The sequence below is a fragment of the Odocoileus virginianus genome, chromosome 7, assembly GCF_023699985.2.
Source record: "Odocoileus virginianus isolate 20LAN1187 ecotype Illinois chromosome 7, Ovbor_1.2, whole genome shotgun sequence".
NCBI lineage: Eukaryota > Metazoa > Chordata > Mammalia > Artiodactyla > Cervidae > Odocoileus > Odocoileus virginianus.
This window is the reverse complement of record NC_069680.1, coordinates 41,430,681-41,443,008: the sequence shown is the minus strand read 5'-3', so window position 1 is coordinate 41,443,008 and position 12,328 is coordinate 41,430,681. Positions and strand designations below refer to the sequence as shown.

Genomic DNA, 12,328 nt, shown 5'->3' with positions numbered 1-12,328 from the left:
ACTGGTGATGATTCTGACCCCAGGAACATTTGGTGATGGTCAGAGACATGTGGTTGTCACAGCCTGGGTAAGGGTGGGCGTGAAGGAGGCTCCTGGTATCTAGTAGGTAAAGACAGGGATGCTAATCAACAGGGCAGTGAGTGGCCCACAGCCAAGCCTGCCCTGTCCTTAGTACCTGTGCTGAGAAATCTTGCTTTCTACCTTCTTTGCAGGATGGTTATGAAGTTAATATGAGTAAGTTGTGTGAATGTATAATGTAAAGTGTAAAATATTGTAGAATAATGATCAATATTGTTTCTATTAAATACTTGAGAGTATGTAAAAAATGTTCTTTCTACATTCGTCATTCACCTTTTAATTTTTATTTGTGATTCTTTCTTGACATGCTGAAATCAGGCCTTTGATATTTATTAATTTCTATCACTATTTTCTTTATAATTTTCAGCTTTGTGTCAGTGTTATGAAGTTTCTCCCCACGCCAAAAGGATGTAAATGTTTGGTTAGGCTTTCCTCTGACAAAAACAAACTACGGTAAACAAAAACACAAACAATATGTACTTGGCAGAGAATTGCAGGGAAAGGAGGTGAAATTATAGGGAAAGGGTGCATGTGGGTAGTGAGCAGGAGCAACTAGAAAAGTGGAAGAAATATATAGAGGCCAAGTGGAGACTATAAATATAGAGGCAAATGTTAAGGACTATTAACCTTTAGAAACCAAGTTTAAAGCTTTTCTGAGATGATATTATATCAACAGTTTCATATTATTTGATTATTTATGTTTTTTATTGGCCAGGCACATTTTAAAGAACACAGATAGTGTATAAAGCAGAATGTACTTTACTTCAGTCATTTTAAATGCTCATTATTGGTATTCCAACAAAGGTCCATCTAGTCAAAGCTATGGTTTTTCCAGTAGTCATGTATGGATGTGAGAGTTGGACTATACAGAAAGCTTAGTGCTGAAGAATTGATGCTTTTGAACTGTGGTGTTGGAGAAGACTCTTGAGAGTCCCTTGGACTGCAAGGAGATCCACCTAGTAAATGCTAAAGGAAATCAGTCCTGAATATTCATTGGAAGGACTGGTAGTGAAGCTGAAACTCCAATACTTTGGCCAGCTGATGCAAAGAACTGACTCATTGAAAAAGACCCTGATGCTGGGGAAGATTGCAAGTGGGAGGAGAAGGGGATGACAGAGGATGAGGTGGTTGGATGGCATCAGTGATGTGATGGACATGAGTTTGAGTAGGATTAGGGAGTTGGTGATGGATAGGGAAGCCTGGCATGCTGCAGCCCATGGGGTCACAAAGAGTCGGACAACGACTGAGCGACTGAACGGAACTGATTGAGTTCCGTTCAAGAAATGAGTAGTTTGAAAACCTATATGTTCATGTCAGTTTTCCTTACACATTTTTTCGAAAAATTTCTGTTTAATTCATGCCATTTCTGTTTTCCAAGACTAAATTCAACTTTACTAGCTATATTAGAAGGAGCTTGAAAATTGTACTTAATATCTGTTAGTTTTTAGAACTTATTGCCCAACATATAGAGCATGCTTTTTCTAAACGCTTTCTGTGTATAAAATTTATTTCATTCTCAAAGTGATCCTGTGAGGTAAGGGCTAGTATTTATTACCCCCTTTTATAAATGTGAAGACTGAGGCCCACCTGGTTTATAGTATAGTTAGGAGTGAACTCAAGTAATCTGGATTCAGAGCTCAAGCTTTTAAATATGGGACTTTGTATTGGTGATGGTTCTCCAGAAAAAAAGAGCCAGTGGGGGGTATGAGTGTGTATATCTGGGTACTGAGAGAGAGGTTTATTTTAAGGAATTGACTTCCATGATTGTGGAGACTGGAAAGCCATCTGCTTGCTGGCAAAATTCACCCTTCCTCCAGGTAGATTAGTTTTTTTTCCTGATAAAACTCCAACTGATTGGATGAAGTCTTATCAACATTAAGAAGGTAGTCTGCTTTCACTCAAAGACTACTGATTTAAATGTTGATTCCAGCAAAGAAATACCTTCATAGAAATGTCTGATGTAATATTTGACCAAATATATGGATATCATGGGCTTGCAAGTTGGTCTATAAAATTAACCATCACAGGTCCATTCCTTGTCAATGTGGCACCCGTACATATCTCCTTAAACTATACCAAAATATCCAAGTAAAGACAATAATAAGGTCATACTTCTGCCTAACATGATAAAATAATCTTGTGTGTAAAGAAAACAAACAAGTCATTTTCCCAGAAAAGGATGCGAAGTCCTTGGGTGGTGGTCATTTCTCCTCTCCTCAATATTCCATATCTCAAATATTTTGATGCAACATTCAGTTCAGTTGCTCAGTCATGTCCAACTTTTTGCAACCCCATGGACTGCAGCATGCCAGGCTTTCTTGTCTATCACCAACTCCCGGAGCTTGCTCAAAGTCATGTCCATGTCAGTCAAAGTCAGTAACGTCATCTAACCATCTTATCCTCTGTCGTCCCCTTCTCCTCCTGCCTTCAATCTTTGTCAGCATCAGGGTCTTTTCCAATGAGTCAGTTCTTCACATCAAGATACAACATTAAGAAAACTTAAATACTACAAAATAAAGTTAATACATCTTATGTTACATGATAATGGGATCTGTGAGGAAGGGCAACAAGAATTTTATGCACAAATGCACTACCTCAAACACACAAATGTAAATAAAAACATGTTCATAACAAAGAAGAAATATCCATGGCAGACTTCCCTAGGTAAATGTAAATACACTAATTTTTCCACATTTCATCAAGCTAATTTTAATATATTTTGTTTATCTTCTTTTTGCTGCTAGACTGACTAAATAGCAAGTCATCTCAATTATGTTTTTAAAAACAGGGTTCTAAATAGTGTATCAGTAGTCAAAGTCACAGATTTTGCAATGATGGTGTTGGTTGCTTTCAGTTAAATTCACTAAATGACTGTGTTCTTATAACCTGATGCGAAATCTGTCCCCAAGTTGTAATTCATCAATTCCATGTAATTTTGGCTTGATTTTATGCCAATATTCTCATGTGAAAATAATTTAAAGTAAAAAAATCTTGTCATTTAAATTTTTATAAGTTTTAATTGAGGAAATGTTTCATTGCTTAATTAGTTTTTTATCAACACATTTAATCTTCTCAAAATTTAGATGGCACTCTTCTTGATATAGATGGATTCTTTTTCATTTGTGAACATTATTAATATTTATAAAGAGTATACCATAGCAACAATGGATGAAGAGAATAGAGGATCTTTCACAAACTTGCTTATTATCAAAACATTCAGAAAAACACCCAGGGAGTTTACATGGAAAACCATTCCAATTATTCCTGCCTCTCTTCAGTTAAATGAAGTTTTCTTCATAAAATGCTTGTTTAACATGTGCTTTCAGTGATTTTTGTTTTAGCCTGGGCAGTGTCCCAAATATTATTGCATACCTAAATGCCAAATTTTCTCATCATTTTAGCAGAATAGTCATATGTTAAGACTTAACTAATTAGGATGACAGGGAAAAAATCATCTGGAAGTAGTGTAAATATATCATGTATTTTCAAGCTAAATGAGTTGTATAACTTTCAGATATTTATAGTTACTGGCTAGTGGAAGTTTTAATTTCAAGTTTTGATTAGAATTATTTTAGTATGAGTTACTTAAGGTAGCAGTGGGTCAAATTGCTAAGGCTTGATTTATGTTTTAATCAAATTTCAAATATATAAATGACTTACAAAATAATTGAATACAGCTTTTTTTCTTAAACCAACAGGTTTTGGTCTTAATTATGGAGTAATATTTGTTAATATCTTTATACTCTTGCCCTCTTTTTTTTCCATGAAGGTAAACTTCATCTTTACTAAGTCACTTCAGTTGTCTGACTCTTTGCAACTCCAAGGACTGTAGCCCACCAGGCTCCTCTGTCCCTGGGATACTCCCAGGAAAGAATACTCAAGTGGGTTGCCATTTCCTTCTCCAGGGGTTGTTCCTGACCCAGGGACTGAACCTTATGTCTTCTATAATGGCAGGTGGGTGCGCCACCCAGGAAACCCAAAACTTCAACTACTGTCATCCAAAAGAAATTCTGATTTAGCGATTGAGAATTGGTAATGTAAATCAAACACCCTCTTTGGGAATCTGATTTAATATTTTTGTATTGAAAAATGTGTAGTTTATATCCACTGAAGTGATGTGCTTAGAGATATTGCTTTTACAGATTTTCTGTGATCTTTCACTGTGGAAGTGCATAGATTACATGTTATTTTCTAAAAATGGCAAGTATCTGTTTAGTGTTCTTTGTTGGCTATTTTAAGTTAAACTTTTAAGCGAAACCATCAAGCTGTTTTAATTTTTATTTTGCAGAGTGCTTGTTAATGATAACAGCTTTTATCAAGTCCTTATATATAGCATTGCCCCGATCCCTCTCCTCTTCTTAGTTCCTTCTTTCTTTTACAAGCATAGCTATGATTTAGCTTAATCTTGGTCCACCTCTGAGCTTTTATTGTTTAGGACTAGAGTCTGCCATGTATTGATACTCTCAAGGCTCTCTCTCTTTTTTTTTTTTTTCTGTCTACCATCAGTAGTGTTGATTTTGTTTCTCTCACAGGTTTAAAAAAATTTTTTTTAAGAAGGAGCAATTTTTTCAACTCATCACGCAGGTAATTTTTAATAGGACTTTTTACACTGATGCTAAGTGATCTGTGATTGTTGTTGTTCGGTCTGTAAGTTATGTCTGACTCTTTGCAACCCGATGAACTGCAGCACTCCGGGCTTCCCTGTCCTTCATTATCTCCCTGAGTTTGCTCAAATTCATGTCCATTGAGTCAGTGATGCCATCCAACCATCTCATCCTCTGTCACCCCCTTCTCCTCTTGCTGTCAGTCTTTACCAGCATCAGGGTCTTTTCCAATGAGTTGGCTCTTCACATCAGGTGGCCAAAGTATTGGAGCTTCAATTTCAGCACCAGTCCTTCCGATGAATATTCAGGGTTGATTTCCTTTAGGATTGACTGATTTGATCTTTTTACTGTCTAAGGGACTCTCAAGCGTCTTCTCCAACACCACAGTTCAAAAACATCAGTTCTTTGGCACTCAACTTTCTTTCTGGTCCAGCTCTCACATACATACATGACTACTGGAAAAACCACAGCTTTGACTATGTAGACCTTTTTTGGCAGAGTGATGTCTCTGCTTTTTAATACACTGTCTAGGTTTGACATAGCTTTTCTTCCAAGGAGCAAGCATCTCTTAATTTTGTGGCTGCAGTCACGTCCAATCTCTAGATTCTGTTGCTAATTGCTCTGAGGTTTCCCTTTGTCTTCTGAAGGCTGGTCTTCTGCTTCGCTTTGCAGTGAATTGGTTGATACCAAGTCTGCCTGTTAAGCTGATGTCCAACACTATTTGTTCTTCAGTGTGAACATGGATCATACTGCTGCTGCTGCTAAGTCTCTTCAGTTGTGTCAACTCTGTGCGAACCCATAGACGGCAGCCCGTCAAGGCTCCCCCGTCCCTGGGATTCTCCAGGCAGAAACAATGGAGTGGGTTGCCATTTCCTTCTCCAGTGCATGAAAGTGAAAAGTGAAAGTGAAGTTGCTTAGTCGTGTCCAACTCTTAGTGACCCCATGGACTTCAGCCCACCAGGCTCCTCCTTCCATGGGATTTCCAGGCAAGAGTACTGGAGTGGGAGGCCATTGCCTCTCCGATGGATCATGCTAGCCACTCACTATCAACAGGAAACTTACTCAACTTCATTCTGCAAGTTCTCTCCTGCTCCCCTACTTTTCCCCCTGAAACATTTTTACTGTTTTTATAATTAAATAACATATGAAAGCTGACATTCAAAGAGGGATTTTTATATAAAAGTGAACATTAGTGAAGAGCCTCACCATGTCAGTTGGTATTCAAAACACTATCCAAGAGTACGAGGGAATTGAATGTATTTTCATATGAATTAGCTCAGCAAATTTAACATGAGAAACAGACCGTTTTATTCTCCAAAGTCAGGTGGTGCCTTTTGGCCTTATGAGTGTTTCATGTTCATCTGAAAGCTATCTTTAGAATAGTTAAAATGTCAATGCATTTAAAGTTATTTTTGTAGTCCCTTTACTAGTTCAAGCTTATCATGTTAATGCTAAAGAAGAAGCTTATGTACTATGTTAAAAAGACAACAGACCCCAGATTCAGCCACTTATGCAGAGTCCCATGTCACTAAATTGAGACTCTGTTATAGTTTTGACACTCCTAGAAATGGAATCTTAAACCAGACAATCAGGTGTCACCTAATTAGCACCAGTTAGGTCATCTATCAGGTAGGATCCTGCTATCCCTAAAAGGAAGATGACTTTGCCATAACCAATCTACTTTTCTTCCTCTAATGTAACTTCCTTGTTCCTGCTCCTTTATGTGTATAAAAATCTTTTATTTTGTACAGCTCCTTGAAGTTCCTTTCTTAGCTGCTCAATTGAATACTGTCCAATTCATGAATTGTTAATTAAAACCAATAAGATATTTAAAATTTACTCAGTTGAATTTTGTTTCTTAACAACTACTTAAATAAAAACAAAAGAAAACAAAATCTATTTAGAAAAATGTTATAAGCAAAGAGGATTTGAAATTTTTAAGTGTGAATATTGAAACATATTTCAGTTATGGAGCTAGTGGCAAAAATAGGAATCCGAGATAGTTAGATGTCCCACAGGGTATCATGTTTATTTTGGGGTGCCAAGCTTCCAAAAAGACTTTAATACACTTGAGTGAGTTCAGGAAGCATGACATTTATTTTTAGTGAGTGACATGTCTTGTATGGATGGATGGTTTAGGAGGAAATGATAACTGTTTTTAAAAGCTAAAAACACTGTCGCATGAAAAGGGAACTGGTCTTCATGAGTTTAGTTGACCTGAGCAAATGCAAGTTATACGGAAGTCTACACTGGGTCTTCTTGAGAGTCAATATTCTGCTAAGTAATATGTTCCAGAAGTGAATAAAGCAGTCTGATGTCATGGCAAGAACACCATCTCAGGAGGCTTTCTAGCAGTGATTATAAGACATCTGCTTGGAGAAATTTAGTGTGGGTAGAAGAGGAATTCCCTGTGGCTGAATTGAAAACATCTCCAATCTTTTCCCTAAACTCCAAGCTTCTGAGTCTGTGGTTTTCTGAACAAATATTTTACAAGTTAACTTATGAGAACCCAACCTCCAAATTTGTCTCTTAGAAACTCACCCCTATATGCAATATGCATGTTTTCTTTGGGGTGTTTTTGTATCTTGTATCATATAAATCAGATAATACTGCAAGTATTCTTATGCTACTTCATTTTTCTTCCAGTAGTGTCTTCTATTTTATTACCTAATTTCTTTATCCTTTCTGCTATTGATTATATTTGGGTTGTTTCCAGTTATTTTGACCCTGATTATTTATGAAGCTGAGCATCTTCATATGTTTATAAGCTGTTGTGTTCTATGAATCTGTTGTAGTGTTCTGTCCATTTTTCTGTTGGTTGGTTGACTTTACATGTTTTTGGAGTTTAATCTTTGTCAATTACATGCATTATAAATATTTTCTCTCATCTGTAGCATGTATTTTCACTTCTTTGTGAAAGATGATGAAAAAAAGCTATTTTAATGTAGTCAAATATATCAGTCTACTTCTTGGCTTTTGCTTTTTATAACTTTATAAGAATACTGGAAGGCAGGGTTTCTCATGCCTATGAATGTATGAGTATGTGTATATCCCTGAAGGTGTGTGTATAGGTTAGGGATGTGAGATATTATCTCTGAAGTAGTAGATCCACATTTATAATATAAAGAAGAGTTGTCTCTTTCAAAGCAGGAAGCTGGAAAGGCAGTTCATTTTTGCCTCTGTTTTTTTTTTTCCCCCCACCGTATTTAAACAATTTATAAATTGTCCTCAGGGGACAGTAAATATGGTTTTGAATATGCTTGATGACAACAATTTTCCTGTGAGTGTATATTCTATATCTGGAAATAATCAGAAGCCATTTAGTGACAGATATGATGAATGGGGTTCAGTTCAGTCACTCAGTCATGTCCAGCTCTTTGCTACCTCATGGACTGCAGCATGCCAGGCTTCTCTGTCGATCACCAACTCCTGGACTTGCTCAGACTCATGTCCGTTGCGTTGGTGATGCTATCCTCTGTCGTCCCCTTCTCCTCCTGCCTTCAATCCCTCCCAGCATCAGGGTCTTTTCCAAGGAGTCAACTCTTCGCATGAGGTGGCCAAAGTATTGGAGTTTCAGTTTCAGCATCAGTCCTTCCAATGAACACCCAGGACTGATCTCCTTTAGGATGGGCTGGTTGGATCTCCTTGCAGTCCAAGGGACTCTCCAGAGTCTTCTCCAACACCACAGTTCAAAAGCATCAATTCTTTGGCACTCAGCTTTCTTTATGATCCAACTCTCATATCTATACATGACTACTGGAAAAACCATAGCCTTGACTAGATGGACCTTTGTTGACAAAATAATGTCTCTGCTTTTTAATATGTTGTCTAGGTTTGTCATAGCTTTTATTCCAAGGAGCAAGGGTCCTTTAATTTCATGGCTGCAGTCACCATCTGTGGTGATTTTGGAGCCCAGAAAAATAAAGTCTGTCACTGTTGCCATTGTTTCCCCACCTACTTGCCATGAAGTGATGGGACTGGATGCCATGATTTGATGATTAATACTCTCTCTCTTTTTTTTTGGCTAAAATGTATAAGGACATATGTATATGTATCATTATGAAGTAGTAACATTTTTTTTAATAAAATTCAAGAAAAATCTGAGACGCTTAATCAAGAACATTGTTATCATAAAATGACATATTTTGAAAGATAGTGTTCTTAATGCTGATTTGGATACTTATGTCCTTGTTTGATTTTATAGAGTAAGTCTTACCATGTTGTGGTTATAACAGTATATAGTTCTCCAGTTTCTTTCTAAATTATTAATGGTGGGAAAAAAAGGTGAAGCATCTGGCTTTTACTTTTGAAGACTCTTGAAAGCCAAAATAATTAAAACTTGCTATGCTTATTTTTTTTGAGATGAGAGTTAAGAAAAGTATCAGTTGTTTTCAAAAAAGTAATCTGAAATTGGTAAAGTAGATCATGGATTGTGTTAAGGTACAACTGTCTGTATTCTCCCTGTTGGCTCAGGTGGTAAAGAATTCACCTGTAACGCCAAAGACCTGGGTTCTATCCCTTTGTTGGGAAGATCCCATGGAAGAGGGCGTGGCAATGCACTCCATTATTCTTGCATGGAGGATGCCCATGGACAGAGGAGCCTGGCAGGCTGCAGTCCATGGGGTTGCAAAGATTTGGGCACAACTGAACAACTAAACACACACATATGTGTTTGTTCTTAATGGTTATGGGATTTATTTCTATGGGGACTCATTTTGCTGAAATATCAATATCTCATTCTTCAGTATTTAGAGAATGGCTAATTTGAAAGTTTAAAAATGTATTTTTGATGAAATTAAAACCAAAAACAGCTTTGCTGAAAAAATGAAAAGAAAAAGTGGATTAGTCCTTCTTGACAATAGTATAAGAACATGTTGCTCTCTTACTAATGAGCTGAAATTTACTTCAGTCATCCTTTCATGATACTATTGAGTGGTTTGCATGCTGAACACCAAACAGGATTCTAAAATTGTGAAGGGTTCGTTTTCAGAACACATAGATGTATTTCTTCAGAGACTTTAACAAGATTTCCAATGATTTTTGTGGGAGGCTGGATAGACTAATGCTTTTAATATCCATCCCTCTAATGAAAACTCCTTGAATGGTTAGTAGTTGTTTTGGCACAGTCTCAGGGCAGGGAGAAGGGTGCCACTTCCCAGCACTACCACAGCAATACGTATGCCACTCTAGGGAGGATCCCAATGGATCTCTGAAGTCCTTGTTGAAATTCTCCTATGACTCCACACCTGAGGAACATAGCCTGTAATTGCACATATGTTATCTGAATTTAATTACTGTACCTTTGGAAGATTGCAGTCTGATCTTAATATTTATATGAAGACAAGTCTTATCTTTATATTTTATATTTAGGCCCTTCCATAAACTCTATTCTGATGAAAATATTTTTGTACCAAATCTCCTGCAAAGGTACCCAGTTTTAGAATTATGTTAAAGGACTTAAAAAGTATTAAAATCAATTCCTTAGAATCCACATTTCATGCATATTAAAATATCAAAGACTTGTTATTGAGTGTATTTACATTTATGATTTATTTGGTACTTTTTTTTTTTGTCTAACTTGTCAAACTTTACCAGAATAAGTAGCTGTCTTTGTATCTTAGAGTTCTTCATAAGAACTATCTTAGAGTTCTTCATAAGAATATGAAAGTAAAAGTCACTCAGTCGTGTCCAACTCTTTGTGAATCCATGAGCTATTGGAATTCTCCAGGCTAGAATACTGGACTGGGTAGCCGTTGCCTTCTCCAGGGGTCTTTCCAACTCAGGGATTGAACCCAGGTCTCCCGTATTGCAGGTGGATTCTGTACCAGCTGAAACAAGTATACTATCAAGGGTGAAACAGATCACCAGCCCAGGTTGGATGCATGAGACAAGTTCTCAGGGCTGGTGCACTGGGAAGACCCAGAGGGATGGGATGGAGAGGGAGGTGGGAGGGGGGATCAGGATGGGGAACAGGATGGGGAACACATGTAAATCCATGGCTGATTCATGTCAATGTATGGCAAAACCCACTACAATATTGTAAAGTAATTAGCCTCCAACTAATAAAAACAAATGGAAAAAAAAAGTAAATTAATTTTCATTAAAAAAATATATATATGGGAGCAAATGCTTTTAAACCCAAACATTGTTTACTTTCTATTTACTCTTTGCAGTCTCATGTTATTTAGCAAGAAGAGTTAGGTTATTCTGTACATTTTGCAATATCAAAGCAAGTTACTCTGCTAATTTATTAATAGCAAAGCCATATTAGAAAAAGCATCTTGTGAGGGTGGCGAAACTTTTATGAAAGGTAGTTTTCTATTTCACAAATACACGATGGTATATTTTCAGAGGAAAACCAAAACTTATTATTAAATCAGAATTAATAGTATTTAAAGTTTTCCTTCAAATATTAGGTATGTTCCTTTAAAAATCATTTATTCCCTATTGGAAGAAGAAGGGAGTGAGTGTTTATTTCCAGCAGAGGTTAATTAATAGCATATTGTAATAATTTTCACTGAAAGCCATTCACATACTCATTAATTTCTTTTTTATGTTCTTATAACTATAAGAAAATAATCAATGTTACATTTTATAGCTCATGTTTATAGATCATCATTTTACATTCCTATGTTGTTATATTGTATTTCATAATGGTTTAGAATATTTAATACCTTTAGCATATTCTTAATGTAGATTTATGCTTTCTCCAATGGTTTATTCAATAATTGTGTGCATGTGTGCATAGTACGTGCCCTCAAACTAAAGATGTTTTTAAAAGATTTACGGTGCAAAGATTTGTATTGACTCATCCTGTTGAAAATATACACATGAGCATATTTGTACTTTGTGTCCATTTATGTGTTATGATTTTACATGAACTTATCCATTCTCAGAGTTCATACTATCTTCCAGGAGATGATGGGGTGGTGATAGTATCATATGTAGAATATGCAAAGAGCTGACTCATTGGAAAAGACCCTGATTCTGGGAAAGATTGAAGGCAGGAGGAGAAGGGGACAACAGAGGATGAGATGGTTGGATGGCATCACCGACTCAATGGACATGAGTTTGAGCAAGCTCCAGGAGATAGTGAAGGACAGGGAAGCCTGACGTGCTGCAGTCCATGGGGTTCCAAAGAGTTGGACATGACTGAGCGACTGAACAGTAACAATAGGCTTCTATAAATGGTTAAATTTCAAATTTACAAGAAAAATTGAAAATTAATCATTGTAAAGGCTCTCATGTGAATTAAAAGTTAGTCTGCAAAGGAAAAACAGTTGGTTGATAGGTTTATGAGCACCACTGTGCATGCCACTCTCTTAAAATTAAGACGACTTGTGTGGAAAGTTGTGAAATTTCATTTAATTCTATGAATTTGAATTATTATATAGTATATCAATTCTAAAGGTGAAAGACATATGAAATAGGGAAAAATGTTTCAGCAGATTTTTCTTTGTGTTCAGAATTAGGTTACATATATACACAGCAGGCATTGCTAAACTACCATCCTTTCGTCTCCCTCCATATGGTCTGTTTCTACAAAAGTAGAAAGGGTGTTATAGATAAAGCAGAGTTTAGATTTGACTGAATTTAGTTCATGAATATATGAAATTCTTTGTATTTCCCTCAACAGTTGACAATAG

General features: G+C 36.5%; 1 protein-coding gene across 2 annotated transcripts in view; it reads left to right on the top strand.

Annotated features, from left to right (window-relative positions):
• PRKG1 (protein kinase cGMP-dependent 1) overlaps nucleotides 1–12,328 on the top strand; it is a 1,335,516-nt gene that overhangs the window by 170,123 nt on the left and 1,153,065 nt on the right. The window lies entirely within an intron of this gene.